The 8,455-nt window shown below is 49.4% G+C and overlaps 1 long non-coding RNA gene across 2 annotated transcripts; it reads left to right on the top strand.

Annotated features, from left to right (window-relative positions):
- Positions 1-366: 366 nt before the first annotated feature.
- Positions 367-6,330, top strand: LOC138848501 (uncharacterized). Of its 2 annotated transcripts, none has more exons than XR_011386340.1 (3): positions 367-665; positions 766-908; positions 4,222-6,330. It is a non-coding gene; the product is annotated as an uncharacterized lncRNA (long non-coding RNA). The 2 variants fall into 2 exon arrangements; XR_011386341.1 differs by having other exon boundaries at positions 370-665; positions 766-904.
- Positions 6,331-8,455: the final 2,125 nt, after the last annotated feature.

The raw sequence follows: 8,455 nt of genomic DNA, 5'->3' as shown, positions 1-8,455 counted from the left end.
TAGTCCTGGCTGCTTCACTTCCAATCTAGCTCCCTACTAATGCACCTGGGAAAGTAGCAGAAGATGGCCCAAGGTACTGGGCCCCTGTACCCACATAGGAGACCATGTAGGAAGAAGCTCCTGGCTTTAGCCTGGCGCAACCCCAGCTTTTTCAGCCACCTGTGGAGTGAATCAGTGGATGGAAATCTCTCTCTCTCTCTCTCTCTCTCTCCCTCTATTTCTATAACTCTGCCTTTCAGATAAATAAATAAGTTTTTTTTTTTTAAAAAATGGATGCTAAATGTAGCTTTAAGTAGAACTATGCATATTCTCTTCTGAACTTCTAGTTATTTTGCAAAAACAAATGTGGCAGTTGCAGTCCCTGCTGCCGGAGACCCCTGCATTGTCTGCCTCTGTTCTGATTCTCATATCCCTTATGTGCCCTGTATGACCTCATAGACTCAGAATGGTATAAGCCGTTCTCCTTGCCTTACTGGGACACAGGATTCTGAGCTGGTCATGTATTTTCCCTAGCCACACTGGCAGGTAGTTGTGGCTGTATGCCCAAGTTGTGAGGCTCATGAGGCCTCCGTGCCCTCTTTCACGTTCCAAACATCTAGGATGGCAGAGCAAAGAAACATGTCCCTGAGACATCACAGAGAGGCTTGACCTCTGTGTGAGTCAAGGTACTGGCATCGCCGTCTCAGGTCTACGTTAGAAGCCAGACTTACTTTTGCCTAATGTGAGGGCCGTGGAGACTGTCTGGTTTTGTTTCTTGTCCTACAGATGAGTAACTGAGATCCAGAGTGGCCAGCTCATTTCCAGAGTGTGATGCTGAGGCCCCTGAGACTCCAAGGCCAAGGCCAAGGTCCAGTGGTGACAGTGAGGAGCACACGTGGAGCTTCATGCAGGAACAGTCTCCAAGGCAGGTGCGAGTGGAGACAACTCCACTGCTCAGCATCCTGCCGAACAGGCCTGGGTGGGCTGGGCAGGGAGTAGCACAGCCATACACAGCACAGCTCCAGAGGCCATGTGCTTTGCTGATGGCAGGATTAGGAGCCAGTAACTGGGAGTGGAAACTCTATTTCCCGGGTTATTTGATGTATACAAGGCCACTTCAAAAACTTTCTGGAAAAATATAGTGAAAAGGTGTTTGTTTGGGGGCAAAAAAATTTTTGAAATCCATGTGGAATTCATTTATTTATTTTTAAATATTTATTTTTTTCAAAGATTTGTTTATTTATTTGAAAGTCAGAGTTACACATAGAGAGAAGGAGAGGCAGAGAGAGAGAGAGAGAGGTCGTCCATCCATTGGTTCACTCCCCAAATGGCCACAATGGCTGGAATGAGTTGATCTGAAGCCAGGAACCAAGAGCCTCCTCCAGGCCTACCACGCGGATGCAGGGACCTAAGTGTTTGGGCCAACTTCCACTGCCCTCCCAGGTGCATCAGCAGGGCGCTGGGTGGAAAGAGGAGCAGCTGGAATATAAACTGGCACCCGTATGGGATGCCAGTGCTGCTGGCGGGGGCTTAGCGGACTAAGCCACAGTGCTGGCCCCTTTGTAGAGTTATTATTTTTAAATTATTTTATTTATTTGAAAGACAGTTACAGAGAGAGGTAGAGAGAGAGAGAGAGAGGGAGAGAGAGGTCTTCCATTCTACTAAGTTCACTCCCCAAATGACTGTGACGGCCAAAGCTGAGCTGATCCAAAGTAAGGAGCTAGGAGCTTCTTCCAGGTCTCCCACGTGGGTGCAGGGGCCCAAGGACTTGGGCATCTTCTACTGCTTTCCCAGGCCATAGCAGAGAGCTGGATCTGAAGAGGAGCAACCGGGACTAGAACCAGTGCCCATATGGGATGCTGGTGTTACAGGCTGGGGCTTTAACCCACTGTGTCACAGTGCTGGCCCCTGTAGAGTTTTTTATACCTTTTGAAGATCCTTCTGTATACAGGCCAACAATGGTCCTTGGAGAGAAATGTAAGCAGATCCTACATCTTTCCTAGGAGTAAAATAGGTTTTCTAATACCATTGAAGTAAGGAAGGCTGCTGAACAGAGGGGTGTCCTGGGTCGGGTGTTTTTGCCCACACAGGAGGCGAATAAGAGGAGGACTCTGCCTCTGCTGGGGTCCTGCCACCAGTGTGGGGTAGGACACACCAGCAGTCCCACTGTAGCAAGGACACGGAGACAAGCACTTTCATCAGGGTGGGATCTATGGAGGATCTTTTATAAATTGCTGATTTTGTATAGAAAAGAGAGAGAGGCCCCATCACAAAATTGTATACTAATAGTAGAGAGGCCCCATCACAAAATTGTGTACTAATAGTAGGCTGTATGCCTATCGAGTTAAAAATGCTAAAGGCGGACCAGCTAGCTGGTCAGACAGAAAGACACAGTGGTCTGCGGTGGAAGCTGTGGAATCTTGACCATCAACTTGAGGCCTCGGTGACTCACTGAGCCCTCTGCATCTGGACTCTCCCCGTGGTGGCTCCTTTGCAGTGGCCTTGGGATGGCTTGGAGCCTGCCAGTCACCAATAGGGGTTCACACACTGGACAATCTAAGACCCTGTGACCATGTGGAAAGCTCCTAGAACAGGAAAGAACCTAATAATTCACCAGTTCCCTCTCTCACTCCCCTATGTCTTTTCCTCCTAAAAACCTCAGGTTTAGTAGGTAACATTTTCAATTTTACAAAGCAGTTCAGTAGAAATTCAAGAGAGTCAGGACCCTCTCATTTCCAGGGTGGTTTTCAGGCTGCCTTAAATGCAGATACGGGCTTGACCATCACCTGCATAACTACCCAAAAGCACAGATTGGGGTTTATTTAGCCTTAAAATAAAGCAAACATAGATGGTAATCTGGAGTGAAATTGAAATAAGGGGGCTAGGATTCACCCCACACCTAAAGAATACTGCCTTTAGATGGCTACGATCTAAGGCACTGGCTTGGCTCTGTGTCAGTCCTGAAGAGTTGAAGCCGGATGGTAATCGACCATGGTCCTGAACAGCGTGACGCTGTGAGTGGGCTCTTTTGAGTACAGCTCAGAGGAGAGTAGCTTTGCTTTAGCTAGGGAGATGAATTGTGATGGCTGAGGTGTGGAGTGCATGCTCTCTCTCTCTCTCTCTCTCTCTCTCTCTCTCTCACACACACACACACACACACACACACGATCCAACAGTAAACCATGCAGATCCCTCTATGTCTAGGCCAATGGCTTTGGAAATGAGAGTTTGAAGAGGAAGGTGCATTTCTGTATGGGAGGCTGAATGCTAATAAAAAAAAGAGATGTAGTCTTACAAACCCAGGGATGAGGGGGTTCTTGGGAAGCTAGCCATGCTGGGCTAGGGATTGCCATTGGTTAGAAACAGGTGCATGTATAGGGGTGGCGGAAGGGTGTGCTGGAGAGACCCTTGTCTCAGCTTGCCCAGACAAAGAAGCTTGCATTGACCGTTGGTTAGATTTGGAGCCCCGGATGGAAGAATCCACACTGTGTAATCTCAGTAGGATTTCTCTGCAGAGCTGGATAAAGTAGAACTCTTTTTTTCTCTCGAGACATGTACTTGGCTACATGTATGAAGTGGGCATCCTCGGTCTGTTCCTTTGACGGCTCAGGATAAAGTGGACTGGTTACACGTGGGTGACACTATCACAATGGCATTTTAGGCATATATTTTTATTGTGATAAAGTATACATAGTATTTACCATTTTAATCACTTTTAAGTGTATGATCAAGTAGCAGTAGTGATATTCACAATATTGTACAATCATCACCACCATCTCTTCCCCTCTTCCCCAAACTTTTTCATCATCCCAAGTAGAAACTCCATGTGCCTTAAACAAAAAGTCCTACTCTCCCTTCCCCCTAGTCCCTGGCAACCTTAATCTACTTCTTGTCTATGGATTTGCCTATGCTAGATATTTCATATGAGTGGACTCATACACTTTTTGTCCTTTTGTGTCACATAGAATAATGTTTAAGGGTCATCTGTGTTGTAGCATATATCAGAATTTCATTCAGTGATTGAATAAATCCCATTGTGTGTATATACTGTATTTTGTATCCTTGTCTATGGATGGACAATTGGGGTATTCCCACCTTTTGGTTAGTGTGAATAGTACTGCTATGAGCATTGGCATAACTACTGTGTCTGCAGACTGTTTTCAATTCTTGGGGGTATAATCTCACCAAGGGTATGTGGATTCCATAGTAAATCTAGTTTTTTTTTTTTTTTTTTTTTTTTAGGAAACTCCCCAAACTCATACAGATTTGAAACCTCCATGTCTGATGTTGAGTCATGGTTGAAGGATGAGATTGGAGTCTTGATCCAGCTATGGTGTCCAAAGGTGGGGCTTTTGGGAACTGAGTGGACTTGGTTCAGGAGCTGGAATGGGACCTCACAACCGAATCATGGCTGGCATTACAAGGAGAGACCACAAAGAAGGTGGGGGGAGCATGTGCTTCCTGGGTCTCTCTGTTTGCTAGTGTGATCCTCCCTCCACAGTCTTGCAGACTCACCAGATGCCTAAACCCACGGGGCCACCTGACCTTGGGCTGTGAACCTCCAAAGCTGTCATCTGAAATCAAGCTTTCTTCCTAAGACATTCTTTTCTGGATTTTAGTCAAAGTACTGAGCAGCACCATTAACAAAGGAGAGGCAGTGGCAGCTGATGGCAGATAGATCAGCACAATCTGTACTCTCCTTTATTCCTGAAAGGATTCCAGGTAGCTCATAAAGATGCATGAGATTTGACCAACTGACATAAATTCAGTAAGGGAGGAGAGAAAGGCAGGAGGCAGGAGGCAAGAGCAGCCGTGGAGCCAGAAATAAGGCTAAGCGTGGCCGTCCCAATCACCTGCTCCACCGCAGACCAGACTCATCGTGAGCTGTAGCTGTCAGCCACAGACTCACGTGCTCCAGAAGATAAAAATTACTGTGGTGATGGGGACACTTTTGGTAAGGGGCTGTGGTCAGATGAGAACTTCTCTCTGGGGCCAGGAAGCCCTCCCCCGCGGGGACAAGTAGAGGCAGTGGCTGTGCAGTGGCTTTGGGATAGCAACAGTTGACTTTGTTGACATGGTGGGAGTCAGGAATGCTATTCCCTGGGGACTTGGACACAGCCACCTCCCCCCCACCAGGCATCTGTTGAAGACCCAACCCCCCAGGAGCCCAGAATGAGATTGGTTTGGGAGATGAGGTCTTTAAGGAGCTAATAAAGTTAAAATGAGGTCTACTCCAATATGGCTGTTCTTAGACAAAGAGAAGATTTGGTGATAGACATGTACAGCGGTCGCAAGGAGACATGGGGAGTCCTGTAGGAGCCGGGGACAAAGCCCACAGAAGCACTCCCCGCCGATGCAGTGGTCCTGGACATGTGGCCTCCAGCACTGGGAGGAAATAACTCCATGGCTGGGCCACCCAGCCTGCTGTGGTTTGCAGTGGAAGCCTCAGAAAGCCAACACCCCCTCTCGGATTGGCATCACTGAGATGGTGCTGTGCCCAGCATTCCCTTGGGGCCACGTTGTCTTTGGCTTCTGGTCTGACAGATGCTTACGAGCACAGAACTGTGCAGGCCTCGGCGAGGCCCACGAGGATACACACGTGGAAGAGACGAGGTCTCGGACCTCAGAGGGGCCTCTGAGCCACACTGATGGTTCTGGTGAGGGGCAGAGGCAGTGCCGTGGGAGCAGGGACGGGGGACGAGGTGCTCAGCCTGAGGGGCCCTGCCCCAGGGCTGGCGGCCTTTCCACCTGGGTCTGGGAGGAGAACGAGGACCGCTTTCCTCTGTGTGTGCTGCAGGTGGTGTGTATGTGATGCACATAGAGCGTGTGTGGTGTGTGCTCTATGACACGTGTGTAGTTTTTCTTGTCTGCTGTGTACTTCATAGTGTCTGTAGTGTGTTGTGTATGATGTGTGTTGTGTGTAGTGTTTGGTGTGTGTGGTGTTTAGAGTGTAGTTTGTGTGAATTGTATTGTGTGCTGTATAGTGTATGTGTGGTTTGTGATGGGTGGTGTATATTGTGTGTGTTGTATGATGTGTGTACACTGTGTAGTGTATGTGGTTTGTGGTATGTAGTGTTAATGGTGTGTGATGTGTATTGTATAGTGTGTTGCTGTGTGTGTTGTGTATGTGTTATATGGTGTGTAGTGTGTGGCTTGTGTATGTATGGTGTGTGTATATGATGTATACTGTGTGTGTAGTATGCTGTGGAGTGTATATATGGTGTGTGTTTGTGTATGTGTTGTGTATGATGTTTAGTGTGTGTGATACGTATAGTGTGTGTGTGGTGTGTAGTAGTATGTGTTTTTACGGTTTATAGTGTGTGTGATGTGTGCAGTATATGTGGTCTGTAGTGTGTTCATATATGTGTTGTATAGTATGTGCAGTGTGTGTTGTGTAGTGTGTATTGCTGTGTGTGGTGTGTTGTGTATGTGTTGTATAATGTGTAGTATGTGGCTTGTGTATGTATGGTGTGTGGAATATGGTGTGTTTGGTGCATGGAGTGTGTGTGAAGTATGTGTGATGCATGTGGTGTGTTGTGTATGCTCTCTATGGTGTGTGGTCTGTGGTATATGGTGTGTACTGTTCATGAAGTGTGTTGTGTAGTGTGTGTTACTGTGTGTGGGTGTGTCATGTATATATTGTGTGCTGTGTGGTATATGGTGTGTACTGTGCGTGGAGTGTGCTGTGGAGTGTGTGTGATGTGTGTGGTGTGTCGTGTATGTGCTGTGTGGTGTGTGTATATGGTGTGTACTGTTCATGAAGTGTGTTGTGTAGTGTGTGTTGCTGTGTGGGTGTGTCATGTATGTGCTATGTGGTGTGTGTATATGGTGTGTACTGTGCATGGAGTGTGCTGTGGAGAGTGTGTGATGTGTGTGGGTGTGTCATGTATATGTTGTGTGGTCTGTGGTATATGGTGTGTACTGTTCATGAAGTGTGTTGTGTAGTGTGTTGTGGAGTGTGTGGTGTGTAGTGTGTGTGCTGTGTGGTATATGGTGTGTACTATGCGTGGAGTGTGTGTGATGTGTGTGGTGTGTCGTGCATATGCTGTGTGGTGTGTGGTATATGGTGTGTACTGTGTGTGGAGTGTGTGGTGTGTCGGTGTGGCATGTATGTGCTGTGTTGTGTGTTGTGTGTGTGTCCTGTGGAAGTGGTGGTGCCGTGCGGTGCTGTAGGCCTCTGTTCTCTGTGGCTGTGGGCCTGGGCTCCTGGGGCCCACGCGGACACACGGAGACTCTTGCGGCCTGAGTGATGGTGAGATCAGCTGTGCGGGGTGTGGACCTCAGGGAGTTTGGGACCTGGCATTTACAGTGCTGGAGTTCCCAGGAGTCGCCAACAGCCTTGACCGTGCACAGTCCTGGCCGACACCGGGGCTTCTCTTCAGGAAGAGAACACCAATGACAGGAAGAGGGAGGGAGCAGGAAGGGCACGGGATGAACCGGGGCACTGGGCTGTGGGACAGGCCCAGGGCTCCAGAGGGCATCGGGAGGTGCTGGTTTGGGACACCACTGGGGGTGGAACAGACCGAGGCTGACCTTGACTCCTTTCTAGGGCCCTGCGGATCCTTCTGGACGGGCAATCTGTGCCCCTGCGCTGTGGGATCTTCCAGGGCTGCAGGCGCCTGGTGATGGATGTGTCAGAGCCAGGGGCACCGTGCTGCACGACCACACTGGCAGCCGACACGGCTGGAGAGATCTGCTCCCTGCGCTAGGCCAGGAGTCAGCGAGGCTTAGAGAGAGAATCAGGCAGCGTGGGCTTTCCTTGCCTTTTAGAGGGAAGATTCAGCCCCCGTCCGTGCAGCTGGGAAGCATCTGCAGGGTCTCTGGATTTTAGTAGAAACAGCTGCTGTGTCCCCGACATGGTGCCTCTCCATTGGTGGGGCCAACAAAGGCTTGGTGTGCGTGTGTGTGCGTGTGCGTGTGTGTGTATACCACACCCATGCATGCTGGGCGCGGTGAATGTCTTTGATTTCTTGGGGAAACCAGGTGCTGTGGACAGGTAGGGTGGAACGTTTACTTGGCTGGGGGCAGAGAGGTCAGATCAGACAAGTGTACTTGTTTCAAGTGTGGTTGTAAATGTCTCCTGGCTTTGAGTGACAGGATGGTGTCCTCTAGGTGTGGACGCAGGGGTAAGAGTGGCAGAGACATTTCCAAAATATTCATTCAGTGACTGTTAGAATTCCTCTTGGCCTTTCCTGCCATGGCTACGTGACGGACAGAGACGGACAGAGGTGTCTGGGTGGGAGGCCACCTGGTCACTGAGCACCAGCCCGCAGCAGTAGCGAGTGTCTCGGAACAGTCCCCCGGGGGCAGCGTGGGGTTGCTGCCCCAGCCCCGAGCTCTGCACTCCCACCTGTGAGAGCCCTGAGCCGGGGCTGGCTGGGCTCCAGGCCCGTCTTGCTCATAACTGCAGGCCAGGCCAGTGCGGCAGCAAACACAGGCCTTGTGGAGTCCAGATGTCCTGCCCTCTAGTCGCTTT

The sequence above is a fragment of the Oryctolagus cuniculus genome, chromosome 2 (genome assembly GCF_964237555.1).
Source record: "Oryctolagus cuniculus chromosome 2, mOryCun1.1, whole genome shotgun sequence".
Lineage (NCBI taxonomy): Eukaryota > Metazoa > Chordata > Mammalia > Lagomorpha > Leporidae > Oryctolagus > Oryctolagus cuniculus.
Note: the sequence above shows the minus strand (reverse complement) of the source record. Positions and strands in the feature narration are given on the sequence as shown.